Source organism: Macaca mulatta, chromosome 7 (genome assembly GCF_049350105.2).
Source record: "Macaca mulatta isolate MMU2019108-1 chromosome 7, T2T-MMU8v2.0, whole genome shotgun sequence".
NCBI classification, from domain to species: domain Eukaryota; kingdom Metazoa; phylum Chordata; class Mammalia; order Primates; family Cercopithecidae; genus Macaca; species Macaca mulatta.
This window is the reverse complement of record NC_133412.1, coordinates 110344274-110371975: the sequence shown is the minus strand read 5'-3', so window position 1 is coordinate 110371975 and position 27702 is coordinate 110344274. Positions and strand designations below refer to the sequence as shown.

At 38.3% G+C, this 27702-nt stretch overlaps 1 protein-coding gene across 22 annotated transcripts in view; it reads right to left on the bottom strand.

The window, feature by feature from the left end:
* The window catches only part of MIPOL1 (mirror-image polydactyly 1), a 410565-nt gene that overhangs the window by 358689 nt on the left and 24174 nt on the right, over nucleotides 1-27702 (bottom strand). For 12 of the 22 annotated variants that reach the window (XM_028851506.2, XM_028851505.2, XM_077940923.1 and 9 more), the window contains exon 2: nucleotides 251-388. The exons of 5 other annotated variants lie outside the window; for them this stretch is intronic. The gene's annotated coding sequence lies outside the window, so the exon portion shown is untranslated. Of the gene's footprint in view, nucleotides 1-250; nucleotides 389-20460; nucleotides 20569-27397; nucleotides 27496-27590; nucleotides 27650-27702 lie in introns of all 22 variants that reach the window. 5 more of the 22 variants (XM_077940917.1, XM_077940922.1, XM_077940930.1 and 2 more) reach the window with 3 other exon arrangements.

Below are 27702 nucleotides of genomic sequence, written 5' to 3'. Positions count from 1 at the left end.
CATAAATTTTATACCAAACATTTCAAATTTACTGATTTCAATTTACTGTGTATATATTCATATAGATTACTTTTATAAATTTTACTTATAAAAGAAATTTAAGAATACTACTCTAATTTTAAAAAACATAAAGACCATCACTAACTTGTGGAATTACCGATACTCCTCTCTCTTGTTTTCGTAGTAAACATGATAAAACACTATGCGAGTGTTTTTTTTATGCTTTTAAGGAGAATAAAATTAGATTTACCTCACAGATAAAACCCTGCGTTCTTTAAAAAGTCCTCAAATAAAGCTGTAGTAAGCTTCTCCTTTTCCAATTTTCTCTAAATATGTTGATTTGGAGTTGGCAATCTTTTTCTAAGTTTCTCATTTACTTTTGGATTAGCTGAAAATATAGGAAGTTATTAATATCAAAGAAATATGTTCCAGTCAATGAAGCCATTTCCCTACATATTGCCCAAAAAGGTTAATAATAATTGCAGTATTTTAATAAGAGATTCATATACCAAGACATGTAGAAAATACAGTCTTTAATAACCTCTGGAGTATTTTAAAACATGTCTTACAGGCCTTAATGTGCTTAGTAATATACTATTTAAAACCATAATTTTATCCCTCTGCAATATACAGTCACTCTTCCTCATCATTTACCCAGCTAATGAATGCCAGCAATTAGTAAAATGTAATCCCATTGCACAATCATTTTAATGCTTTTAGCACTCAGAAAAGTAAACACCAAATTAATACTGCTCAAGCCATATCAGATCCTAGTTGGAAGCAAGCAATTATAGTTCAGCTCCTCAGGTGTAATTAAATGATTGGAATGATTTAGTTCCATAAATGCAAGTTAATTCATAAGCAAGCAACAAATATACTGGGAGTAATTACAAGAAACATTGACAGTCTAAGCAGGGCAAATTCTTTTATAAGCCTGATGTAGTAAAATGCTGCCCTCTCCTGGGCATTTAAAGGAATAACTCAGAGTCAAACAAAAAAATTCCACAAAACCCAACTTTTAGAAAGCCTCTAGACAAAATAACCAATATATCAATTTGATTCCATGACTTACAACAAAAATCTAAATTAATACCTATATTATGATAATTTATGGACACTGAGATAATTAATGACTCGTCCAATAAAGCTCTGAGTCCCAAACTACATCTATTTTATATAGGCAATTTCTACACTTTTAATGAAATCAAATAATGCTTATGACAGACTGCAAGTGAAACTTCTAGTACCCAACGAGACTGCCAGTCAACACCTCTGTTCTCTCAATGGCAAAGTGTAACTTGACTGTTATGGATAATAACTAAACTATGCTTTTATATGTAGTAAAACATGCATGGAAAATGTAAAACAAAATATTCAATACTGTTGTGACTTTACATAATGATCTAAAACTAATTTTTTAATAAACTTCAATAATCAAAACAAAAACCTGAGTACTCTTATAACTCTCATTATAGGCATATTTCAAAATGTAAAGAGTACCAAGTACTACACAAAAACGCATTCTATTTTAGGTCATCCCCAATATTTTACCTTCTTAGGCTAAAATTCAGGACAAATGTATTTACATACTAACTACTCAAGTGGTCCATAACTTTTCAGACTAAACTTTCAGAAGCTTATTTATTATACTCTTAAGTTATGTTATAACCAATAAGCCTGTGTAAAAAATATGTATTAGTAGCCTTAAACCCAAACAGTATCATCCCATTGCCTTTCTGTAATTTGCACATGTTCTCTGACAAAATATTGCAATTAACACAATAAATATTTACTTTTTCAAAAAATACAAATGGTCCTTGGCAGAAGATAATGCTTAACACTACACCAATATTTTTGGAGACAGAGAGACCAATAAATTAATGTCCTTTAAATTTGCTTTTAAGTGCATTAAAATAACCACATTCTAAGTCATAACCAGCACAAACTATAAAAATAAAAAAATCAAAATATTAAAAAGTCCTGTCACTAAGTTTAAAATGTACAGCACATTTGCTTTGCCCTTGATGTCACAGTCTTATTTTTCAATTCATATCTTGTACACTGTAAGTTAATTGCTTTTGGAAAGTACTTATTATTCATGTAAAAATTAATGTGCCAATGTGTTTAAATCCTCTTAAATGACCATTCATGCATCTTTCTTCTTTAAGTACCAATGAAATCTGTCAAAAGACATCAATGCAAAATGGTCTTAAAGGAAAGTTCTAATAGAGATTTTTTTTTCTGCTAACACAAGATTTTCATACTCACCAACTTTACTTAAATTCCATTAATTTTTTAAGCTACTTTTAATAAATTCACCAAGTAAAATTTTTAGGCCTCATAGTCTGTCATTTGTGTTCCAGCTGACATTATGAATATTAATAACAGTGTTATCCTGATTAAATAGGCTTCATATGAAATCCCTGTGAATCCTATAGCTCAGACATCTCATTTTTCCAACTCTTTATGAATTTGGATTCAGACATTAAACTGGAAAAATCTTAAAAAACAGATTTAGTGACATATTTGCATATTCAGCAAAAATTAGATGTTTTAATGATTCAAACAATTAAAACATATCTACATATAATAGGAGAAGATTTCTGTAAACATGCAACATATTTATACTTCTATCTTTTTTAGGACAAAGGATTAAGACTAATAAAATACTATTTTCTGTCCTTACCTTAAAGATTTGATATCAAGAATTTGTCTTCGGTCAAAAATTATATATTCACATTAAAACTAGTGGGATGATTTTACAGTAGACAATCAGATAAACTGGGTTTCTTAATCCAAATGCTAACTTACTACTTTACAGACAAAACATAAAAATTACGTTATTACTAATCTACACCAAGTTCAAGAGGCAACGTAAAATCAATTTCCAGCTAAAGTTTGTTTATAAGTTGGATGGAAAAAATTACCTATTTAAAAAAAAAAAACAAACTCTACTATAACCAACAGAAGATATATGAGCAGCTGTTAAATTAAAATATTCTCCATAATAAATTCTTAGCCTCATTCCTCCAAGTTATTTTTAATTCTGAAAAATTTTCAGTATATAAAAAAGGAAATGGCCGGGCATGGTGGCTCATGCCTGTAGTCCCAGCACTTTGGGAGGCCGAGGCGGACAGATCATTAGGTCAGGAGATCAAGACCATCCTGGCCAACACGGTGAAACCCCATCTCTACAAAAAAAAAATGAGCCCGGCTTGGCGGTGTGTGCCTCTAGTCCCAGCTACTCGGGAGGCTGAGGCAGGAGAATTGCTTGAACCCGGGAGATGGAGACTAAAGTGAGCCAATGTTGTACCACTGCACTCCAGCCTGGCGAGACCCTGTCTTACAAAAAAAAAAAAAAAAAAAAAAAAAAGGAAGTGAGTCTTATTATAAAGAAGAAAATAAAAATAAATAATAATTAAGCAAACTGCATACCCTCTCTCTCTCTAGGTACATAGGAATCTCAATATATCTGATAAAGTTTCCTACATGCACTCATCAAAAAAAGTAGGTTGAAAAAATTTAAACAAACATCCCTACGCTCTCAAATGTGACTTGACTCTCCTATTTACTCAGCATTAAAACACTTCATGAAACAAAATTTGTTCTTTGACCAGTCTGAAATTTCTAATCTGCCTAAAAAATTGTAAGTAATTCTGACATTTACCCTTTAAAATTAAATAATGCCTTTTTGACAGAGAAGCATTTAAAAATGGGATTTCATTCCCCAATGTAACAGTATCCAGGATTTTTAAAAACATTTTAAATAGGAGATGCTCTTCCTACCTTCCTCCACAAAAGCCACACTTTACCAAATGTTTTCAGCTGACTTTGGTTTATGCCACATTTTTCATATTTTCTTAGCTTAATCACAAATTTGTGTAAATTGAATCCAAGTATCAAACTAGAGATCATTTACAATACTTCATTTTATCCAACAGTAATTTCAGAAAAACTCTGAATTTTGTATTTTCTAGCTTGAGAAATGCTGATAATTTCTGCATTAAAACAGTTTCATAAAAAAGAAAGCATGCTATTTCAGAGAGCCAAATATTTTATCACACAACACAATATAAGCACATGTCCTACTATTGGATTTTCATCTTATTATACAAAAGACTCAAACATTTATAGCCCCTGACACATTCTCTCCCTAAAAGAATCTCTTTCACCCAGTGTGCCTACTCCTTACGAAGCTCCAGACAACTCAAGTTCCTCAGAGCTATGAAAAGCAAGAAGAGGTTCAGGAAGAAAGGGTAAGGGATAATAGTGGCCCTGTACCACAGCTCTACAAATTTAAAAGGCATATATTTAAATTATTTGACCCCACAGTTCCATTACTAAAAATATTTACAAAAATATGTAAGATATATTTTTATGTACAAAGATATTCATTGAAGCAGTTTTTATTCATAAGAACAAATACTCATGCTCCAGTCATGCTGGTCTTCTTTCTGTTCTTCGAACACACCAAGCTTATTCTTACCTCAGAGCTTTTATCTTGCTATTATACTCTATGCCTAGAATTCTCTCTTCTAGATCTCTAAGCCATTTTTCTCATTATGCAGGCCTTGCTCAAAAGTCATCTCTTACAAAGGTTTTGCCTGGCCATCCCATCTAAAGTAGAAACTCTTTTCTCATCACATTACCTGCACTACTGCCTTCATGAAACTGATTTGTTTAGATTTTATTTCATTGTTTTTTGATATATCTCAGCAACTTACATGGAAACAGGGCCCTTGATTTTCTCCTCCATCTCTGCATCCTTAGAAGAGTCTTTGGCATAAAATATGGACTCAGTAAATATTTGATGAACACACAGGTGGATGGACAGGTGGAGGGACATGACTAGCAGGAAACTAGAACTAACATAAATGTCCATCAATAGAAAATTGGTATAAATAAAATGTGGCTCAACCATATGGAAAACCTATATGGTTTATACCACAAATGCAAGAGATCTATATATACTATGTGTATACTATGAGCCAGACATTATTATAGGAGTTAGATATAAAATGGTGAATAAGACAAATAGATTTCCTATACAAATATATCTTTGGTCAAACAATACAGGCACCAAGTATGGATAAATTAAAAACAGAAAAATTAAACTCACATATATATACATGCTTGAATAGGCACATTATTTTTTTACAGAAGTATACATAAGAAACTATTACCAGTGGTAAGTCTGAAGAAAGGGCCTACGAGTTGGGGTGGGGAGATAGAGAAAATTAGGGAAAGAAACATTTATATTTCATTTTATATTTATATGTATAATTTGATTTTTTAATTGGGTGCATGTATTACTTCTAATTTAATAATTAAATATTTATAATTAATATGGAATTTAATAGGAAACCTTGAAGGACATTACATTACCACTGAGAGGCCCAAAATGAATAGAAAGAAAGTGATCTTCATGACACCCTTGAAACTTTGAAAAAACTATTATTGCCTAATTAATCTTTTATAATTATACTTTGTTATGATTGATTGACTGCTTGCTTGCTGCCGTGTTTGCTTGGATTAACTGGACTAAAAAGTTCAAAATAAACTAATACATATGACAAGAATTTCTTGAAATAGAGAAATTCAAAATGTAAGAAAGAGTTTCTGAGAACTAAACAAATATTTCTAAAAACCACATTTCTTAGTTCAATTAGGGACTATTTACAATTGTCTCAGAATTCAGGCATCTAAATTCAGGAGTCTAAAGTTTAAAAAATTTATAATGAAAATAAATTGCTTTATATTATTACATTTTATGTCTATCACAGACAGTTCCCCTTTGTTTATGCTTTAGTAGTCAAAAAGTTACCATCAAAAAAGACTCATTACATCCCATCATTGAAGGTCAATGTAATGGTTTCCGCCCGCCTCCCCATCCCACCCCCTCACTATCCCCCCGCACCCATAATAGAGACGAGTTCTCATTATCTTGCCCAGGCTGGTCTCAAACTTCTGGACTCAAGAGATCCTCCCACCTCGGCCTCCCAAAGTGCTGGGATTACAGTCATGAGGCACTGAACCTAGCCTAATTTTATGTGTCAACCTGACTAGGCCGTGGGCTGGCCAGATATTTATAAGCATTATTCTAGGTGTGTCTGTGAGGTTGTTTCTGGATGCGATTAACATCTGAATCAGTGTACTGGGTAAAGTGGACTGCCCTCTCTAATGTAGGTGGACCATTTAATCAATCAAGGTCCTGAATAGAACAAAAAGGCTGACCTCTAGAAAGCAAGAGGGATCTCCTCTTGCCTTACTGCCTTCAGCTGGGACACCAGTCCTTTCCTGTCTTCAGACTATGAAATATTCACTCTTTGGGGGCTCAACCTGGCTAGTCATTAAACTGGAAATATACCATCAGCTCTCCTAGACCTCAGGCCTTCAAACGGGCACTGGAATTGCGCTGCTGGGTCTCCAGGGTCGCCAGCTTTCCGACTGCAGATCTTGGGACTTGTTAGCCTCCACAATCACATAAGTCAATTCCTTATAATAAACCTGTGCACGTGTGTATGTGTGTGTGTCACCTACTGGTAGTTTCTCTAAAAACTAACCATAAAAGGACATCAAATTAAGAGGAAATTAATACTTAGTGCTTCAAATATATGGCTTCCACATTTTCAAAATTTGGAGGATAAGACAATATACTATTTTGAATACAGCAGTAGTCTTTAGTGCCAGCTGCAAATGACACTTTGAGAATGAATATGGCACTGCAAAGCCTACTGATAAAAAGCAAAATTTTAAAACTAATATTATTTTCAGAGGGTAATCACATACCAGGATTTTCTAAAATATCCTGAAACGTTTTGCCCTAAGCAAAACTAAACTAAATCACTTAATCTAGCACAGAACAGAATATAAAAACAAAGTCAGATTATAGAATAGTTTCTCCAGGGAACAAATAGCCTGTTTGCTTAAGATCCTTGTGGGTGCCAAGTTCTGACGCAATGATATACTCCTTCATACAAAGGTTTACATTTCCATACAGCCAACTGAAGTTCCTGGCAAATCAAAGGTGAAAACATATTAGAGCAAGCTAAACTGATCTATAATGACAACTGTTATAAGCAGCCACTTGAAATCAAACAAAAGAATAGCTATCAGAAAATGTCTTTCAGAAATAAAGTAAAAATAATCATTTAGGTCTTTAATTCATAATATATTATAATGCTTACTAACAGATTTTTCTCAAATTGAACAAAAGCCATTTAGTGATTTTCCATATCTTCTGTAGTTTTACAATAAATACTGACAAAGAAGACCTTAACAAACAGAGGCATATACAGAAGAATAAATATATTCTACTAACAAGTTATACTTTGAGTTTTAAACATGTAATGACAATTTTATAATTGAGCCATAATTGCATACTATACTCCAGCCTGGGCGACAGAGTAAGACATGTCTCAAAGAAACACCAAAAAACACAATATTTTATCTACATAATTTGCTAAAATTATTGTAGCTAATCAATCCCAAAGAACAGTGCTACATGCAACCTACGTACTTCATTTTTAAAAATTTTAATATTAAAGTCAGCTTACAGGTTATAGAACACAATTACTAGAAGTGAAGATTTTAAAGATAGTAAAATAAATTAGACTTATAGTTCCAATTTCTTGTTCATTACCAAGTATGTCACAGCCTCCTCCATTCATTTTTCTAAGAAACTACAAAAGCTCATTTAATTTCTTGAGTAATTCTTAATAAATGTTTTCATTAATGAAAAGCAAGTAGTAAGAATATGATACCAAAACAGATGTTCCATAACATGCGATAAAAATGCATTGTGAAAAGAAAAAACACAAGAAGCTGAACTATATATACAAATTTCCTTGAAGAAACAATTAGTTTTATTCTTCCTGCAATTTCAAATTATAATTTCAGCTATAAATTATATGTAAGTGTTATACTCTTTTTTTTAACCACATTATAATTTCTTAGGATCCAGAAATACATATTCAACTACAAATTTGTTTCCAAACATACATTTTTAAAAAGCTATCTCAAAATGACAAACCAACTAAGCTAAAAATATTAGCGATAAAATTAATACTAATACAGTTGCAGAGTGTTTCTGTCCAAGTATTAAGTAAATTAAGCAGGCCAGGCGTGGTGGCTCATGCCTGTAATCCCAGCACTTTGGGAAGCTGAGGCGGGCAGATCATGAGGTCAGGAGATCGAGACCATCCTGGCTAACAAGGTGAAACCCCGTCTCTACTAAAAATATAAAAAATTAGCTGGGCGTGGTGGTGGGTGCCTGTAGTCCCAGCTGCTCATGAGGCAGGAGAACGGCGTGAACCCAGGAGGCGAAGTTTGCAGTGAGCTGAGCGCCACTGCACTCCAGCCTGGGCGACAGAGCCAGACTCTGTCTCAAAAAAAAAAAAAAAAAAAAATTAAGCAATGTATGCTACTTTTAAAAGACTTTCCAAAAGACACAGATGACTTTTCATTTTTCATTTTAAAAAAATACGAATATTACTTTTTTTTTTGAGACTGGGTCTCATTCTGTTGCCCAGGCTGCAGAGCAGTGATGTGATCTTGGCTCACTGCAACCTCCAGCTCCCACACTCAAGCAATCCTCCTGCCTTGGCCTCCCGAGTAGCTGGACCACTGGTACAAGTCACCACACCCATCTATTTTTTTTTTTTTTTTTTTTGGTAGAGGTAGGGTTTCGTCGTGTTGCCCAGACTGGTCTTGAACTCCTAGGCTCAAGCGATCACCAGTCTCTGCCTCCCAAAGTGTTGGGATTACAGGTGTGAGCCACTGCACGCAGCCCAGAATAGCACTTCTTTCAAGAAGGTTTCATTTCTATGATGCGGTGATTTATATAACATGATCATGATTACTACTTGCAAAACGGCTGTATGAGTAACCTGGCATTTTATATTATTAATTCTTTAAGAAAAATCTTTTCTTAAATTCAAATAAAATAAAGGGAAACCAAAACTGAATATTTATCCTGTCACAAGTATTAAAACTATTACAAAAAGACAAACATTATATGCCTCCTGAGGGAAGTTTGTATCACTAATAAGTATTATCCTGGGGTGAGAATGGGAGATGGGGGAAAAACAGCAGGATTCACAGGACAGGTAGAATATGGGATATATATGAAACAAGATTAACAAACACAAATCATGAAGGATAATTTTCAAACCTGGGTAATACATACATAGGCATTTGTGATTCTGTTTCTCTACTTTTGTGTATGTTTGCAATCGTTTATAACAAACAGTTAAAACATATATTGCAAAATAAAAGAGAACATACAGCATTTACTTTCTTGCAGAATTCACTGAATAATTATTTCACAGAAGGGAGAAGATAGTGTTTGCCTGTAAGTCTCAGCTGCTTAGGAGACCAAGGAAGGAGGATCACTTGAGTCCAAGAGTTCAAGGTTACAACGAGCTATGATCGCGCTATTGTACTCCAGCCTGGGTGACAGACTGAGACTCTGTCTCTAAGAGAAGAAAAAAATTTCAAAATTTCAAAGACAAAAGCAAGCTCAAAAGGAAGAAAGCGAAATGTTCACATACCAAAACAAACCATAACAGGCAGTGAGTAGGACTTAACCAAGCAGTCCACAAGAATAGAGACCAAACTGGCTCAAGGGTTAGAGTTCAACCACACAGATTCTCTCCTTCCTTAAATAGCAATCACATATCTCTGAGCACCTGCACAGTGTCTTAACCAGACACAAACCACCCACCAAGTTGGGTGCAAAAGTTAACTACTTAAGATCAAAACTTCAAGGTGGCACGATCACTTAAGGCCAGAAGTTCAAGACCAGCCTGAGCAACACAAGACCCGGCCTCCACAAACAACAATAAAACTTTTTAAAACAAAGTCAAAGTGCAGAGATGTTAGTAAAATAGTAGACTAGAAAAATGTATGCTCTTGTTATCCCAGAGAGAATTTTTTAAAAAACCAAAGCAGAAACTGTCTGAACCAACTTTCCTGGAGCTATAGAAAACAAAGGTTTACAGCAACCAAAAAAATGCCAAATCAAGAAAAAGACATCTTCAAAATGGTAGCACAGTATTATATGGCTTTATTCACTTGCTCTTCCCCCATCCCCCACCCGCTGCAGTGGGAGTCCTATACTTGAAGCAGTTCCACCCTTTAACTAGAGGGAGCAGAGAAGACCTGACAGACAAATTGTTGTGCATGTCTGTGCAGACCTGTCTAGGAGAGGCTGAAGGACTGACACAAGGCACTCCTCTGTTTCTTCTAGCTCAGAACTCAGGTAAGAAAAGTGGCAGGTACTGCTTGTACAGGCTGCAAAGTGACAACAGGTCCACAGAGACCCAGGCCAAGAAATGACTGGGGGAAACATATGACAGACCATCTATGACTTGAAAGAGAAGCTGGAGCAAGACTTTCTGGGAAATTAACACATGACCACATGACAAGCAGCCAAGTATACTGGGGAATCTAGAAAGCCAACACATGCCCAGGCAAGAGGCATGCCCAGAAAAGACCTGAGATCTTAAACTTTCACCTCAGGCTGATCCCCTGGATCAGATTAAATCTAAGGGGTAAAGGAGTGTCCCAGCACATAAGCAATTTGCAAAGACTGAAAGAGGCCCTGGCATTCCAGGAAAACTCTGTAAGAACACCAGCTGAACATAAGCTAAAGGAACAGCTGTCAATGATCACACATAACAAGGAAAAGTGGCACAAATAATTTGGAGGCCAGGTGCGGTAGCTCACTCTGTGATCCGAGCACTTTGGGAGGCCAAGGCAGATGGAACACCTGAGGTCAGAAGTTCAAGACCAGCCTGGCCAACATAGTGAAACCCTGTCTCTACTAAAAATACAAAAAATTAGCCAAGCGTGGTGGGGCATGCCTGTAGTCCCAGCTACTCAGGAAGCTGAGGGAGGAGAATCACTTGAACCCAGGAGACAGAGGCTGCAGTGAGCCAAGACTGCACCAATACACTCCAACCTGGGTGACAGGGGTCTCAAAAATAATAATAATAATAATTTAGAAAAGCCTCAAAAGAAACACACTACTATAGCCTTCAACAGGCAAAAAAAAGTGGCGGGGGGGGGGGCCTTGATTAGACGTTTCTCCAAGGAAGACACACAAATGGCTAATACACACATGAAAAGATGCTCAACATCATGCGCTATTAGGGAAATCTATGTCAAAACCACAATGAGTTATGACTCATACCCAGCAAGATGATTATTATCAAAAAATTGAGGCCAGGCGCGGTGGCTCACGCCTGTAATCCTAACAGTTTGGGAGGCTGAGGTGGGCGGATTGCCTGAGCTCAGGAATTCGAGACGAACCTAAGCAACACGGTGAAACCCCGTCTCTACTAAAATACAAAAATTAGCCAGGAGTGGTGGCATGCGCATGTAATCCCAGCTACTCAGGAGGCTGAGACAGGAAAATCATTTGAACCTGGGAGGCGGAGGGTGCAGTGAGCGACATCGCGCCACTGCACGCTAGCCTGGGTGACAAAGCAAGACTTCATCTCACACACACACACACACAAATTGAAAATACCAAGCATTGGTAAGGTCATGGAGAAATTGGAACCCCTGTGCATTGCTGGTAGGAATGTAAAATGATACAAAAGGACAAATACTTTATGATTCCACTTATATGAGGTCCCTAGAATAGGCAGATTGATAGAGATAGAAAGTAAAGGCCGGGCGCAGTGGCTCAAGCCTGTAATCCCAGCACTTTGGGAGGCTGAGACGGGCGGATCACGAGGTCAGGAGATCGAGACCATTCTGGCTAACACGGTGAAGCCCCGTCTCTACTAAAAAATACAAAAAACTAGCTGGGCAAGGTGGCGGGCGCCTGTAGTCCCAGCTACTTGGGAGGCTGAGGCAGGAGAATGGCGTGAACCCGGGAGGCGGAGCTTGCAGTGAGCTGAGATCTGGCCACTGCACTCCAGCCTGGGCAACAGAGCAAGACTCCATCGCAAAAAAAAAAAAAAACAAAAGTTATTGTATTGTAATTTCACTTAAAAATATTAGCAAACCATCATTTAAAATTATTGCATGACTATAAAGTTTGTTATGCCATTATTCTATTACTGAACATGTAGTTTTATCAAATTTTTAACAATTAAAATAATATTATGGCAAATGTCTTTGTCATAAGACATTTGGAGCTTGCAGTGAGCTGAGATCCAGTCACTGTACTCCAGCCTGGATGACAGAGCGAGACTCCACCTCAAAAAAAAAAAAAAGCAGAATAGAGGTTATCAGGAGCCAGGGGAGGGGGAATATGGAGATACTGCTTAATGGGTACAGTGTTTCTGCTTGGGATGATGAAAAGTTCTGGAAGTTGCTAACAGTAATGTTTGTACAACATTGTGAATGTACTTAATGCCACTCAACTATTCACTTAAAGTGGTAAAATTTATGTTATGTACTTTTATGATACACATACACACAAACAAGAAAAAATGCTATCTGCGATTAATAAATAGTCCAGTAACAGAGGACTATTATTATTACAATTAGAGTCTAACTATACCACACACTCATACAAAGTCAACAGTAATTCCTTGAAGATGGCCTCAAACCTATGGTTCCTGACCTGTGTGTCAAGGTATTCCCTAACACTGCAGCAAACACAAAGGGATTAAATATTTTAAATTTTCAAGAGAAGCAATGACATCTGTTGAACATTATGTGAACTACTAGTTCAAGAAGGTTCACTGTTGGATCATTAGATCTCACTACATTCTATTCAATGAATTCATATCTTTACAAATCTGGGTTTACAACAGTTACTGGGATAAAAAGCAAGTAGCATGCAAAAATCAGTTTGGAACAAGAGAAAACAATAGCTCAGAAGTAGCATAAAAATATTAAGACACTAAGGGCATCATGAAAAAAAGTTTGGGAACATACGCTTTAAGAATTCAGCTGGCTGGGCACGGTGGCTCACGCCTGTAATCCCAGCACTTTGGGAGGCCGAGGCAGGCAGATCACAAGGTCAGGAGATCGAGACCATCCTGGCTAATACGGTGAAACTCCATCTCTACTAAAAATACAAAAAAAAAAAAAAAATTAGCCAGGCGTGGTGGGGGGCACCTGTTGTCCCAGCTACTCGGGAGGCTGAGGCAGCAAAATGGCGTGAACCTGGGAGGCATAGTTTGCAGTGAGCCAAGATCGCGCCACTGCACTCCAGCCTGGGTGACAGAGCGAGACTATGTCTCAAAAAATAAATAAATAAAAATTTAAAAAAAAGAATTCAGCTAAGGGGACCACAGTAGACCTCTATCAGTACTGCAGGGACGAATAAATGAGTAGTAGCTAGAATGGAAGCGTACTATATTCTAGGTTATGCTAATACTTTAACAAAAGCAACAGTCAATAATTAAATTAAAGGTTGGGGGCTAGGTGTGGTGCCTCATGCCTGTAATACCAGCACTCTGGGAGGCTGAGTCAGGAGAATTACTTGAGGCCAGGAGTTCAAGACCTGCCTGGGTAACACAGCCAGACCTCGTCTCTACAAAAAATTTAAAAATTAAAAATTAAGGCCAAGCATGGTGGTTCATGCCTGTAATACCAGCACGTTGGGAGGCCGAGGTGGATCACTTGAGCCTAGGAGTTCGAGGCCAGCCTGGGCAACACGGCAAGATCTCACCTGAAAAAAAGAAAAGAAAAGAAAAAAAGAAGGGACCGGACAATGTTGAAGACGAAGCCCACAGCAGCAGATTGTTTTCCTCTATTTTCAAGAAAAAAAAATGGGCCGGGCGCGGTGGCTCAAGCCTGTAATCCCAGCACTTTGGGAGGCCGAAACGGGCGGATCACGAGGTCAGGAGATCGAGACCATCCTGGCTAACACGGTGAAACCCCATCTCTACTAAAAAATACAAAAAACTAGCCGGGCGAGGTGGCGGGCGCCTGTAGTCCCAGCTACTCAGGAGGCTGAGGCAGGAGAATGGCGTGAACCCGGGAGGCGGAGCTTGCAGTGAGCTGAGATCCGGCCACTGCACTCCAGCCTGGGCGACAGAGCGAGACTCCGTCTCAAAAAAAAAAAAAAAAAAAAAAAAAAAAAAAAAAAAAAGAAAGAAAAAAAAATGTATCATGTCCATGCCCTAACTGAACAGGACCAATGATTAACAGCAGAAACAATAACTAACACCACAGACGTCTCAATTGAATAGGCTTACACAATTCTGATTGAAGAATAAAGTTGAGCAAACTTTCTACTCGATGGGTGCCAAAACCATTGCACCCAGATCAGCTGCAGACAACAGCAGAGCTTTCAATGGAAATTTTTTAAAAGTAGGATCAAGATCCTGAAGCATTTCTTTGAAGACTGTAACAGAGATAAACATGGTTTTACAGCAGTATGATCCTGAAGACCAAGTCCAACCAAAGCAATGGCCACCAAAAAGTAAAAGTGGTCCAGTCAAAGCAAAGTGGACTGGTCAAGAGCAAAGGCCATGGCAACAGTTTTTTAAGATGTTTGAGGCATTTTGATTGACTTTCTAGAAGGCCAAAGAATGACAACATCTGCTTATTATGAAAGTGTTTTGAGAAAGTCAACAAAAGCGTTAGCAGAAAAATGCCTAGGAAAGCTTCACCAGAGAGGCCTCCTTCCCAACAGCAATGTTCCTGCTCATTCCTCTCATCAAATAAGGGCAATTTTGCAAGAGTTCTGATGGGAAATCATAAAGCATTCACCTTATAGTCCTGATTTGGCTCCTTCTGACTTCTTTTTGTTTCCTAATCTTAAAAAATATGTAAAAGGCATTCATTTTTTATCAGCTAATGATGTAAAAATGACTGCACTGACATGGTTAAATTCCTAGGACCCTCAGTTCTTTAGGGATGGACTAAATGGCTGGTATTATCATCAACAAAAGTGTCCTGAACTTGATGACACTTATGTTGAGAAATAAAGTTTATATTTTTTATCTTTTAATTCCATTTTTCCAAAAACTTTTTGAAGCCCCCACATATAGACTAAACTTTTTGAAAAAGTTAAAAGCTTTTTGAAAAAATATGGAAGTTAAATACAGCCAACTGACTACTTCTTGGGACCAATTTATATTTAAATTGCACTCAGGCCACAAGTACCTGATGTTAACATTTGTAGTGGCTGTATTAACACTGGCCCCAGCAATCAAAGAATGACTGGAAATTTTAGGGAGTATTGAATTACTGAATCAAGCCCAAATGGTGTTGAGTGGCATTTCATGATGAAATACATGTGTTACCCCAAATAGTGACACTAGAGGGTGCTGTCTTCCAGAAGACTGGTCAAGACTGGCATCAATTTAGAAAGATGAAGCTATACATGCATGGAGTGGATGCCTCACTAAGCTGATGAAACAGTATACACCTCAGCTACAATGGAGAAGACTTACATAATCACTTAGGAAGGACTACTGAATAATTTAATCACTGTAGAATCTGGCAATCTTAGACTGGCCAGATTTTAATCTTTCTGCCTTGGCAGTGTGATATAGCAATGGGATTGCAGGTTCATTAAAAGAAGTAAATGAAAATCAAATTTGCTTGATCTCCAGAATTAGAAAATATGTTGGCAGGCTGAATTAAAGGCCCCAACTGACATGATACGTGTGAAAAATTGAGAAAAAAAGTGAATTTGGTCTTAGAAAGATGATACATGCAAGTAAATGCCTCCATCAATACTATAAAAAGGTACAAGTATTGCTGAAAGAGAAGAAAAAATAATAGTCAAAATGGTAAGAGGATATTAAAAGGTACAAGTATGTGTTGACAGAATAGGAAAAAGAATAGTTAGAATGGTAAGAGGACATTAGAAGACTTGTGAAGAGATATAGTTGCAATTTCCATTTTCCCATTGGATGGCTCAAGTCCTGGTGATCACAGGAATACTAGTATGTTTCTCCTTTTATATAAAATATTGGGAAAAAAAATGTGAGACAAATTATAAAAAGATGACTGAACATGTGTAGCAAGATACTAATAAGGGACAGAGAGTAGACTGTGAAGAAAAGAGTTAAGTTGATCTAGACCTTAACCAAAACTCCTTATAAACCCTGATATATGAAATGTATTAGCTGAGTGATAATTCTTTAACTAGTAACTTCTTTTAACTTTTATTTTCTAAGTATTACTTGTATTCACAGTGTATATTTATATCATTGTGTACTATAAAACAGTATATATTAGGTAAACTGTAGAAGTATGATTTATATGCCAAACAATAATAAAATATTTTTTATTTTTAATTTAATATTTTTTAGAGACAGTGTTTGGCTCTGTCACCCAGGCTGGAGTGCAGTGGTGTGGTCATAGCTCACTGCAGCCTCAAATTCCTGGGCTCAAGTGATCCTCCCACCTCAGCCTCCTGAGTAGCTAAGACTACAGGCACATATCACCATATCTGGCTACTTTTGTAAAATTTTTTGTAGAGATACAATCTCCCTATGTTGCCCAGGCTGTTCTTTAACTCCTGGCCTCAAATGAGGCTCCCACCTCAGCCTCCTGAAGTGCTAGGATAACAGGTGTGAGCTGCTGCTCCCGGTCTCTAGGGCTTTTATTCAGTTTTCTCATCCACACCTCTTTGATAGCAATTTTTTTAGTGATTAACCTTTACTGATTGTTCCAAAACATTCATCTTATTTTTAATAGAGAGAATGCTTTTTATAATGAGTTTCCATTAGCTTATTTTAATATATTAAATTACATAATTATGATCACAGATACAATTAGTATAAACAGGTTTGAGAACAAACACACCTGACACTACTTTTTAAGTATAGAGATCAACTGGCAAAAGCAGAAGTATCTACAAGACACTCATCTACTAGCCTTAGTATCAAGCACACTATAGAAATCAGTCAGTATGTTAATACCAGTGGGAATGGAGAACTTCCATTATTTTGGCAAATCATTGAGTGGAAGCCATTTATAATAATTTCAACTGTATATTGAAAATATTAGCTGGGCACGGTGGCTCATGCCTGTAATCCCAGCACTCTGAGAGGCCAAAGCAGGAGTCTTGCTCGAGGCCAGGAGTTTGAGACCAGCCTGGGAAACTCAGGGAGAACCCATATCCACGAAAAATAAAAACATTAGCTGGGCATGGTGGTGAGTGCCTGTAGTCCTAATAACTCCAGAGGCTAAGGTGGGAGGATCGCTTGAGCCCAGGAGTTTGAGGCTGCAGTGGGTTATGACCACACCACTGCACTCCAACCTGTGTGAGAGCGAGACCCTGTCTCAATAATAGTAATAATAATAATAAAATCTTTTCCATTTTCTTGGTCATTAGAGTACTGACTGAAAGTATAAGGACAGACCAATAAAAACCATCTCCACCAATCAACTGTATACATTCTCCACACATAACAGGAAAATAACATATAGACAGATAGATAGATAGAGATATATGGAATAAAATTATATTTTGCCTCTAGTTACATAATGAATAGGAAGAGTATTGAACTGTATTATATATTGGTTTACTTAAGTTTAATATTATTATCTCATCAGCTGCATTCCCTTGTTTGCCATGCAGTAGCACAATATCATTAGTATCCAGCGCCATCTACTGGAGAAATAGACTCACTTTGCAAAGCTTATGTGTCAGTCCTTTTTATTAATTTTGCAGTAAACCTAACAAAACTTTTAGAAAACCCAGCTTTTCATCTATAACATATAATTACCCACATTTTTCCTAATGAAGATTCTGACCAAAATTTTTCGTTTGATAAGTAATATTTATGAACACTTGGGATTTCTTCAACATCTTCTAAAATTTTCCCATAGGAAAAAGAAAAGTGGCAGCTCATTTCTCCACGGAAAAGCTTAGTATTCATGCTGTCCCTTTAAGGAAGATGATAAAATATACAAAGTTACTCCACCAGATAGAGATATGGAGCAATACCCTGCAAGCACCACTGTAAAACTCTCTTCAAAGTTCCACTGGTCACAATAACAAACAGCTAGAGACATACACAAAAGCAGCAGCAGGGTTTCTCAACACTTTGTTGACCTTTTCCTATTAATAAATAACATGGTAAAACATTTTTGTATTTCTTAAAAATTTGGTGAAAATTATTAGTACTGTTAGATTTAAGATTATCAAAATTCACCTCTTAATAACTATTTTTAAATGCATATTTATGTATTTTAATTGACAAGTCAAAATTGTACATATTTATGCACAACATGTTGTTTTGAAATATACATTGTGGAATGGCTACATTGAGCTAATTAACATATGCATTATCTCACATGTCTTTTTTGTGGTGAAAACACAAAATCTACTCTCTTAGCAATTTTCAAGAATATAATACATTGTTATTAACTGTAGTCACCATGTTTTACAATAGCTCTCTTGAACTTATTCCTCCTGTCAAACTGAAATTCTGTCTCCTTTGATCAACATCTCCCCAATCACTCCCATCCCCAATCTTTAGCCCCTGATAATCATCATCTTCCTCTCTATTTCTAAATTCAACTTTTTTAGGTTCTACATATAAATGAGACCATGCAGTCTTTTTGTAACATATATATTTTTAATGTAAAAATATTTTAATCCTTAATGTAACTAAACTTTGAGTCAAACCCTATTTTTGAATCATGATATAAAGTATGTAAATTTAATTCAATAAAAGCCCCTAAAATCAATCACTAGCATAAAGAGGTATATAATCAGTAGTGACAGTAACAGATTATTCCTCCTAATAGTTTTATTTCTACATCGCTGCATAAACTCAATATGGAATTTAAGTGTATATCTCTTCATGTTGTTGACTTAATTTAATAATGTTAATTGGTCTGCTACTCTGTAATGTTAATTCATATAGCCAATGGGCTTTTTTGTTTTTGTTTTGTTTTGTTTTATGGTTAATCTTCGTGGCAAGAATGAATAATGGGCTTGGGTGCAGTGGCTCACACCTGTAATCCCAGCACTCTAGGAGGCCGAAGGCAGATAGATAACTTGAATCCAGGAGTTTGAGACCAGCATAAGCAATATGGCAAAACCTTGTCTCTACAAAAAATACTAGCTGGGTGTGGTGGCACACGCCTGTATTCCCAGCTACCTGGGGGCTGAAGTAAGAGATCACTTGAGCCAGGGAGGAGGTTACAGTGAGCTCAGATCACACCACTGCAGTCTAGCCTGGCCAACAGAATGAGATCCTTCTCAAACACATACACACACAAATTAATCTTTTAATAATATTTATAAATTTAACAATGCACTCATTCATCTCTCTAGTGCCTGTTTTGCACAATACCTAGAAAAGTATACATGTTTAAATAAGCTATACACTGTAAAGATGTTTGATGAAATTGTTGACTTACTTTGGAAACTTTACCATTTTCAATCTGTTAACTTTTCTTTATTGGTCAGGATACTTATTTTACCAAATCAAATTTATTCATTTATTTAGAGACAGGGTCTCACTATGCTGACAAGGCTGGTCTCAAACTCCTGGCCTCAATCAATTCTCCTGCCTTGGCCTCCCGAAGTGCTGGGATTACAGGCATGAGCCACTGTGCCAGGCCACAAATTGTTTCCAGTATTTCTTCTTTTGGGTGCCTTGCAACACTAATTACACACAAAAAATGTGAAGCAAAGTATTTTTGATAAGTTGATTTTTTAATTATTGTTTCAGACCTTTAACTTGACCTGAAGAGAGAGGATAAAGATAGTATCAGTGGTTGAAAGAAAGACAATTTGCTTCCTAAAGCAAGAACTACATTTCATAGGTAACCCAATACAAAGTTTTCTGCTATTCTCTGGGTCATGGTGCCATCATGTCATTACCATCATACCAAGACCCTAGCAATGAACTGTTTGTTCTATTTATGGGGACAAGAAACTAAACAGTTTTTAGGTAAGGTAAGGTTGGAGTTTTTGTCCTAAAAATGTTTTAATCAGCAGTCACGAAGGCGTCCAGTTCCCCTTAAGACACTGAACTGCAAAAGGTTGCTAGTTCTCTTCCCCAAAATCCACCTAGAACTACTTTAAAAAAAAAAAAAAAAGTCATTGACCTGAGGAATCAACCAGAAACTTCAAGAAATCTGTGTGTCAACTGTCTTGAAATAGGGTTGGGAGCCACCTCAGGTGAAAGGCAGACACTGGTGATGCTGAAAGAATAGGTGAGAGAAAAATGTGTAATGTATATGTTTCTTAAGTTCCAGATGTTACCTTAGGTCAATCGTCTGTCCCACCAATACAGAAATCCACAGCAACAGCCCAAGCAGCAAGTGCCAAATGGTACTGTCAAGGCAGGGTAAAAATCTTGCTGGAGTAATGAAAAGAGATGGGATCTAACCATCATTTCCTCTTCTACTCTATCCCTTTCCAAATCCCCATCCTATTTGGATTATAACCATACAAGTTCCTATTAAATGTGCAGGAAAATCATATTTCCTAGCCTTATTTATATTTTGGTCGCTTGAATTGTAGCCAAAGTAGTGTGGGCAGACGTGATACAAGCCAATTTCAGGACTTACCACTAAAGGCATTCTGTGAGCTCCTTTAGCCCTCTCCCACAACAACCTTGAGAACCTTGTGATGGTGCCATCACAGGATAGAAGGAGCTTTAATCTCTAAGCCAAACTCTGTATGAGTGAAAAACTTGTGTTGTATTAAGCCATTATTTGGGTGTTATAAGTGCAAGATAGTCTCTCCTATCCTGGTACACAACTTAAAGAGATTGCCGGCCCACTTCCCTCAATGCTGACTAAAGGAGTTCCTTGTTGCAATAACAACAAATGTCAACAGTGATTCTGTGGTGCTTGAGACTCAATAACCTCCAGCTCACCCCACTTCCACTTCTGAAAATACACACCCACATACATACATACACACACACACACACACACACACATCACACTTCATGTTTTAGACCTTGGATGTGTCTCTGTTCAGCTGCACCACCATTTCCAAACCCCAGATATGAGGAGAGATAGTATACAATGACTCTGTATAGGTTAAATAATTAACTACACTAAAATAATTTGAAGTATTGAATACATGAATAGACTATACAGTGTTAATTGATCACCTCTTTGGGGAAATGCACAATTTCATTTGAACAGCAAGCAGTCTCTAAGAAGCAGGAAAAGGCAAGAAACAGATTCTCCCTAAGACACGCTAAAAATCCCCAGCCCTACTGCCATTTTCATTTTAGCCCAATGAAGATTATTTCACATTACTGACCTCCAGAATCATAAGATAATAAATTTGTGTTGTTTTAAGCCACCCAATTAGTGATGATTTTTTACAGCTGTTACAGCAGCAGTAGGAAACTAATACATATGCCTTATGAGTTCCCTAGCTCTCACAGCACCTCATATATTCAGAGACATTTTCAGCTTCTTATAGAACAAACTCAAAAAAGGAGGCATCACAGTCAAGAATTAACTGGACACTGAATTCTCAATAATCAGGAAGCTGCCAAAAATCTTATCTCCAATCTCCCAAGGAGTATTTCTCACACTACCCAGAAAGGAGTCCTAAGCCAGCATGTTAGCTGAAAGGTAAAAGACTTTCCTTTTTTTTTTTTTTTTTTTTTTTTTGGAAATAGGATCTCACTCCACTGCCCAGGCTGGTGTGCAGTAGTGCAACCACGACTCACTGCAGTCTTGAACTCCCAGGCTCAAGCAATCCTCCCATCTCAGTCTCCTGAGTTACTGGGACTACAGGCATGCACGCACCACCACACCTAGTGATACGGTTTCGCTGTGTCCCCACCCAAATGTCATCTTGAATTGTAGCTCCCATAATTCCCTCATGTGGGAGGGACCCAGTGGGAGATAAATGAATCAATGGGGGTGGTTTCCCCCATACTGTTCTCATGGTAGTGAGTAAGTCTCATGAGATCTGATGGTTCTATAAGGGGGAACCCCTATTGCTTGGCTCTCACTGCCTTCACTTGTCTGCTGCCTTGTGAGACGTGCCTTTCATCTTCCACCATGATTGTGTGGTCTCTCCATCCACGTAGAACTGTGAGTCCACCACATGGAACTGTGAGTCCATTAAACCTCTTTCTTTTGTAAATTGCCCAGTCTTGGGTGTGTCTTTATCAGTAGCATGAAAGCAGACTAATACAGCAAATTACTACCAGCAGAAGTGGGGTGCTGCTGTGGATACCCAAAAATGTGGAATCAACTTTGGAACTGGGTAACAGTCAGGGGTTGGAACAGTTTGCAGGGGTCAGAAGACAGGAAAATGTGGGAAAGTTTAGAGCTTCCTAGAGACTTGTTGAATGGCTTTGCCCAAAATGCTGATAGCAATACGGACAATAAAGTCCAGGCTTAGATGGGCTCAGATGGAAATGAGAGACTTGTTGGGAACTGGAGTAAAGGTGACTCTTGTTATGTTTTAGCAAGAGGCTGGAGGCATTTTGCCCCTCCCTAGAGATTTGTGGAACTTTGAACTTGAGAGAGATGATTTAGGGTATCTAGCAGAAGAAATTTTTAAGCAGCAAAGCATTCAAAAGGTGACTTGGGTACCGTTAAAGGCATTCAGTTTTATAAGGGAAGCAGAGCATAAAAGTTCAGAAAAGTTGCTGCCTGACCACACGATAGAAAAGAAAATCCCATTTTCTGAGGAGTAATTCAAGCCGGCTGCATAAATTTGCATAACTAATGAGGAGCCAAATATTAATCCCCAAGACAAAGGGGAAAATGTCTCCAGAGGTCTTCACAGCAGCTGCTCCCATTGCAGACCCGGAGGCCTATGAGGAAAACGTGGGTCAGCCCCAGGGTCCCCGTGCTGTGTGCAGCCTAGGGACTTGGTACCTGTGTCCCAGTTGGTCCAGCCATGGCTGAAAAGGGCCAACATAGAGCTCGGGCCATGGCTTCAGAGGGTGCAAGCCTCAAGCCTTGGCAGCTTCCACATAATGTTGAGCCTAAAAGTGAATAGAAATAAAGAATTGGGGTTTGGGAACCTCTGCCTAGATTTCAGAGGATGTACGGAAATGCCTGGATGTCCAGGCAGAAGTTTGCTGCAGGGTGGGGGCCCTCATGAAGAACATCTACTAGGGCAGTGCAGATGGGAAATGTGGGGTCAGAGCCCCCACACAAAGTCCCTACTGGGGCACTGCCTTGTGGAGCTATGAGAAAAGGCCACCATCTTCTAGACCCCAGAATGGTAGAAGTACTGACAGCTTGCACCATGTGCCTGGAAAAGTTGCAGACACTCAATGCCAGCCTGTGAAAGCAGCTGGGAGGGAGGCTGTACTCTGCAAGACACAAGGGCAGAGCTGCCCAAGACCATGGGAACCCACCTCTAGCATCAGCGTGACCTGGATGTGAGACATGGAGTCAAAGGACATCATTTTGGACCCTTAATATTTGACTGCCCCACTGGATTTTGGGCTTGCATGGGGCCTGTAGCTCCTTTGTTTTGGCCAATTTCTCCCATTTGGAACAGCTGTATTTACCCAATGCCTATACCCCATTGCATCTAGAAAATAACTAACTTGCTTTCAATTTTACAGGATCATAGGCAGAACGAATTTTCCTTGTAACAGTTGAGGCTTTGGACTGTAGACATTTAGGTTAATGATGAAATGAGTTAAGACTTTGGGGAGTACTGAGAGGGCATGATTGGTTTTGAAATGTGAGAACATGAGATTTGGGAGGGGCCAGGGCTGGAACGATATGGTTTGGATGTGTCCCCACCCAAATGTCATCTTGGATTAAAGCTCACATAATTACCTCATGTTGTAGGAGGGACTCAGTGGGAGATAACTGAATCATGGGGCTGGTTTTCCCCATACTGTTCTAGTTGTAGTGAATAAGTCTCACAAGATCTGATGGTTCTATAAGGGGAAACCCCTTTCGCTTGGCTCTCACTGTCTTCCCTTGTCTGCTGCCATGTGCCTTTCACCTTCTACCATGATTGTGAGGCCTCGCCATCCTAATGGAACTGTGAGTTCACTAAACCTTTTTCTTTTGTAAATTGCCTGGTCTTGGGTATGTCTTTATCAGCAGCATGAATGTGGACTAATACACCCAGCTACTTTTTAAAATTTTGGTAAAGACAGGGTCTCACTATGTTGCCCAGGTGGGTCTCAAACTCCCGGGTTCAAGCAATCCTCCCACCTCAGCCTCGCAAAGTGCCGGGATTACAGGCATGAGCCACCACACCCGCCTGGTAAAGCATTTTCTAAACAGAGTTCTCTCTCACTCAGTCACTTCCTATAACCAGTTCAAAGATGATTCATGTGGAATCATAAAATACATATTTAGATACAGGTGCTGCCATTTATTAACTCTGTAACCTTTGAGAAATCACTTATTTTTCCTGCTTTAGGGAATTGAGATAAATGGTCATCAAAATGCTAGATTTCACAACCTAGTAAAATCTCCAAAATAAAACTGTTGCCAGGTTTTTATTTCATAAAGGAAGGACTTTAAAAGGAAGGAACAGTCACCATCTGTAATAACCAGCCTCTCCTAAATTAAAGAATATTGTAGCAGGACATAATTTCAAAGAACACAGCCCTTTAAATTCAATAAATTTAACTTTGTAAAAAACACCCAGGAGGGGCCAGGCATGGCGGCTCACGCCTGTAATCCCAGCACTCTGGGGGGCTGAGGTGGGCAGATCGCCTGAGGTCAGGAGTTCAAGACCAGCCTGGCCATGGTGAAACCCCATCTCTACTAAAAATACAAAAAATTAGCTGGGCATGGTGGTACATGCCTGTAATCCCAGCTACTTGGCAGGCTGAGGCAAGAGAGTTGCTTGAACCCGGGAGACAGAGGTTGCAGTGAGCTGAGATCGTGCCATTGCACTCCAATATGGCAACAAGAGCGACACTCTGTCTCAAAAAAAAAAAAAAAAAACAGGAGGATCCTGAAAAAGATAGTGGTAGAGGCAGCATAGTTTTTGAAACTCCTCATATGTCTACATAGAGCAATCAGGATAGTAGACCCAAACCCATAAACAAAATATTATATTTTTAAATATTAAATATTAACATCTACCACAAAACTAAGTAAACACCAGGCCAGTCACAGTGGCTCATGCCTGTAATCTCAGCACTTTGGGAGGCCAAGGTGGGCGGATCTCTGGAGGTCAGGAGTTCAAGACCAGCCCGGCCAACATGGTAAAACCCCAAGTCTACAAAAAATAGAAAAACCAGCCAGGTGTGGTGGTGCAGGCTTGTAATCCCAGCTACTTGGGAGGCTGAGACAGGAGAAAAGCTTTAACCCGGGAGGCGGAGGTTGCAGTAAGCTGAGATCACACCACTGCACTCCAGCCTGGGCAACAGAGTGAGACTCTGTCTCAAAGGGAAAAAAAGTAAGTATGGCCCTCTCGGTCTCACTTTCACCTTGCTTGCCTTTCCACCTTCTACCTTCCACCATGGATGAAGACCCTCTCTTCATAAATTACCCAGCCTGTGGTATTTGTTATAGTAGCACAGTACCAAGGAGCAGGACTGTAGCTATAACAAATATCTGAATATCCGAACATAGTTTTGGAACGAGGTAATGGGTAGAGGCTGGAAAAATTTGGAGGAACAGGCTAGAAAAAGCTTAGATTGACATAAATGGAGAGCTTAGGGCAATTCTGTTAAGGGCTCAGAAGATGAGCTGTAGGCCAAGTCTGAAACTTCTTACCAATAACTTAAGAGATGACGATTAGAATCTTGGTAGAAATATGGACAGTAAAGGCTATTCTGATGAGGTCTCAGATAGAAATGAAGAACAGGCATTGGAAACTGGAGTAAAGGCATTCCTTGCTATAAAGTTGCAAAGAACTTTGTTTAATTAGGTCCTTGCCCAAAAGGCTTTATGGAAGGCAGAATTTAAGCTCAATGAACTAAGATATCTGGCAGAAGAAATGTCTAAGCAAAATACTGAAGGAGCTACATGGTTACTTTTAACCAGTCTGGGCAACATAGAGAGCAACCTCATCTCTATAATAAGTTTAAAAAAAAAAAAAAAAAAAAAAAGCCAGGCACGTTGGTGCATGCCTGTAGTCCCAGCTACTCAGGAGGCTGAGATGGGAGGATCACTTGAGCCCAAGAGTTCAAGGCTGCAGTGAGCTGTGATTGTGCCACCGCAATCCAGCCACCTGCGAGACAGAGCGAGACTCTGTCTCAAAAAAAAAAAAAAAAGTAATGTTGTTTTTGCTGTTAGGTTTTGGACTTAATTGGGACCAGTTATCCCTTTCTTCTTATCTATTTCTCTGTTTTGTAACAGTAATGTCTCTCCTATGCCTTTGCCACTTGTATTTAAAAAGCATGTAACTTATTAATTTCACAGACTCACAGTGGGAGAGCAATCCGCCTTGGGATGATAGCGCCTTGAGTTTCAACTGTATCTGATTTGTCTATTTATTTATTTATTTATTTATTTATTTTTATATTTGATTTCAATAAGACTCTGGAGTTTTGGACTTTTGAGTTGATGCTGGAACAACTTTTGGGGCTGCTGTTTGTGAGAAGAACATGAGTTTTGTGGAATGAGGGGTAATATGCTGTGGTTTGAATGTCCACTCCAAAACTCATATTCAAATTTAACTGCCATGTGATACAGTTTGGCTCTGTATCACCACCCAAATCTTACGTGAAATTGTAATCCTCACTGTTGGAGGAGGGTCCTTGTGGAAGGTAATTAGATCATGGAGGCAGACTTCCCATTTGCTGTTCTCATGAGAGTGAGTTCTCATGAGATCTGGTTGTTTTAAAGTGTACAGTACTTCACCCTTTGCTCGCTCTCTCTCTCTTGCTCCACAATGTGAAGATGTGCCTGCTTCCCCTTCACCTTCTACCATGATTGTAGGTTTCCTGAAGCCTCCCCAGCCATGCTTCCTGTACAGCCTTTGGAACTGTGAGTCAATTAAACCTCTTTTCTTCATAAATTATACAGTCTCAGGTAGTTCTTTATAGCAATGTGAGAACAGACTAATATACCACGTGACAGTATTAACAGGCGGGACTGTGAAGAGGTGATTAGGTCATGAGGGTTCCACCCTCATGAATGGAGTAACAACGTTATCACGAGAGTAGTTTTGTTCAATGGGCCTGCTCTTGCTCTCATCTTTCCACCTGTTGTCATGAGATGACAAGCACAAAGGCCCTTGCCAGATGCCAGCACTATGCTCTTGGACTTTCCAGTCTCCAGAACCGTAAGTCAAATAAGTTTCTGTTCATGATCAGTCACCCAATCTGTGACATTCTCTTATAGCAACACAAGACAAACTAAGGCAGGTACATTTACATGTAGATCATGAGCTTCCAAACCAACCTGTGAGTAATCATGAGACAAAATATTTTCAAATGAGATTTTAATTCTAAAAAAAAAAAAAAAAAAATTAACAAACAAAGCATAGGCATCTAAATATGTGTTGGTACAACTTAGGCAACACAGCAAGACCGCATCTCTATGAAAAGCTTTTTTAAAACAATTAGCTTGGCATGGTGGTGCACACCTGTATTCCTAGCTATTGAGGAGGCTGAGGTGGGAGGATTGCTTCAAAAAAGGAGTTCGAGGCTGCAGTAAGCTATGATCACGCCACTGCACTCCAGCCTGGGGGACAAAGGGAGACTCTCTATTAATAAGTAAATAAACAAATAGAGACATGTAGGTAGATTTTAATTTAAAATAAGATTAAAATTAATTACCTGCATGACATAAAGACAATAGAAATTAAGATGCTGAAATCTTAAAACCAGTTTCTTACCTGTAAAGAATCAAAAAGAAATTCTGACAGTGCATTTTTGTACATAAACTTTC